General features: G+C 32.8%; 1 non-coding gene across 1 annotated transcript; it reads right to left on the bottom strand.

Moving 5' to 3' along the window:
* Window positions 1-2005: 2005 nt before the first annotated feature.
* Window positions 2006-2113, bottom strand: LOC131757939 (U6 spliceosomal RNA). Its single transcript, XR_009336081.1, has one exon. It is a non-coding gene; the product is annotated as a U6 spliceosomal RNA (small nuclear RNA).
* Between the last annotated feature and the right edge of the window lie 411 nt (window positions 2114-2524).

Genomic DNA, 2524 nt, shown 5'->3' on the forward strand with positions numbered 1-2524 from the left:
AGATAATATTTTATGTCAGGACATATAAGATTTCTAGGAGTTTCATATCACTTCTGGAACATTTATAATATATATACTTACGTAGACATAATGTGAAGAAGGTTTAATGTTACCTTTTATTGACAATGCTTCCCATGTAATATACTAAATAATCCTAAAGACTTTATTTTCTATTCAAAAACAACCAACTCTATGACAAACTTATTTATCCCTTTTTCTATTCTTTATATCTTCTATCACTGACAACATATATGCTACTTTTTACATACTGAAATGCTTGTTATTTTAGTAATGTTAATTACATATGTTATAATTTTAACCCTTAAAGAAACACTTAATCTCTAGTGAAAATCAAGAGGCAAGTAATTGATTCTCTGTCATACCAGTATTTCCTGATTAGCAAACTTAAGAACACACAACCTCTAAAAACATACATTTTTCTCATAGCATAATTTCTTTTTAATGTGGTACAAGATGTGTGTCTAATAAACCCAATAATCTTTAGTTTTTCTCTAAAGAAGGCAAAGCAGACAAATTGAGACATGCTTAGCAATGAATGTTTCAATATTTTTATCTAAATTGGTAATTATCTGGATATTCAATGAATTTGCATCATTTAATTTAATTTAGCAAAATTCTAAAGTTTCAAGTTACCAAAAATCTGGAGAAACTATTTTTAATTAAACATACCATAAAGCATAATCATTTTGAAAGAGTTCACCTAAAAACTTTTATCCCATTGATCTCTATTTCATCACTTATGAGAATATCATAGTACCAAGTTAACTTTTTTGCTGACTAATTTTGAAGCAGAGATAATGTGAACTTATTAACTTTTAGTAAACCTGGGAACAATAAAAGTACTATACTTGGTGTTGATGACCCTAAAGACATTTCTGAATTAATCAAGCTAAAAACTTAGGATTGTTTTCATGTATTAAAGATTAATTCTAGATCACATGATCCTTTAAAAATTTGGATTAGACTTTTTGTCACATTTAGAAGTATTTAATATGTAAGCACTTGCTTTTAAGTCAATTACATAGCGCTCTTTTACAAATTCATTCATATTAATAATGTCACCTAGAGGTAGACACTGATCACATTTATAACATATACACAAGCATACATACATCCAGATAGACATAGAGCAGACAGAGATCTCATAGCTTTCCTGCTTGCATTTAAAAAGGTTTTTTGTTTTTTTTTTTTTTTTTTTTTACAGTTTAGATTCTACTAATTGAGCCAAGGCTGTAGTCTCAAGCAGTGTGGGCTGTCTTTGCATTTCAAGAGTGTGATAAGAGCTATAACTTCAAGTGTTTTCCTAGAAGTACTTTTCTCTCTCAGTGCCAAAATTCTGAAAAGGTATTTTATCAAGCCAGCTGTATTTAACTGTGCATGCAAAAATCAATTTTGGAATGTCAAAAAAATTTTTATCCTAGCCATTTTAGGGTTACATAAGTACTTGCAAGTATTGGCTCCACACCAGTTGTAGAAGCCAGCCAGAGTTCCAGTGGGTGGCTGCCTGTCCAGGAGCTGGACAGGCACAACAGTGAGAGGCCCACGTACCGCAAAAAAAAAAAAAAAAAAAAAAGGAGGACCAACATTGATAGCCCAGGAAGAGAAGAATTTAATCTTTATTTTTAACATGAACATGCTATACTTCTGGTCAGCGTGCCCTTTCTTTTAATAATTAAAGCAGATGTACAACATATGTGTGATAGGCCACAAACAGGCTATTTTAGTTAGCATAAAATTCATATTAACTCATGTATAAGCCAGAATGACTTCCCTATATCTCAATATGTGAAAGTTTCTTTCATCACCTTCCCCCTCTCTATCTCTCTGAGGCCTCCAGGAAAGACAGGACTAGTTCACGGTCACACATGATGCAGGGAGTGCAGCTGGACTATTGTTTTTCTACCCTCAGTCCTGGGCATAATTTTGTATACTATCTGTGTACGTTCACTGACCAGGTGTCTGTTCAGATCTTTCCCAATTTCTAAAAAATATGCAACGTTTCATGAATTTGCATATCGTTTTTACTCAGGGTTCATGGTAATTTTCTCTGTATTGTTCCAACTTTTAGTATATGTGCTGCCGAAGCAAACACTTTTCCTAGTTTTAATGGGGTTGTTTGTGTTAGAGGTGTGTGTGTGTGTCTATAGTTTTACTGAAGTATAGTTGATTTACAATGTTGTGTTCATTTCTGCTGTACAGCAAAGTGATTCAGTTTACATATACATATTCTTTGCATATTCTTTTCCATTATGGTTTATCCCAGGATATTGACTATAGTTCCCTGGGCTATACAGTAAGACCTTGTTGTTTATCCATCCTACATATAATAGTTTGCATCTGCTAAACTCAAACTCCCAATCCTTCCTTCCCCCACTCCCATATGCCCTTGCCAACCACAGGTCTGTTTTCTATATCTTTGTGTATGTTTCTGTTTCATTGATATGTTCATTTGTGTCATATTTTAGATTCCACATATAAGCGATATCATATGGTATTTGTCTTT

Source organism: Kogia breviceps, chromosome 5 (genome assembly GCF_026419965.1).
Source record: "Kogia breviceps isolate mKogBre1 chromosome 5, mKogBre1 haplotype 1, whole genome shotgun sequence".
NCBI lineage: Eukaryota > Metazoa > Chordata > Mammalia > Artiodactyla > Physeteridae > Kogia > Kogia breviceps.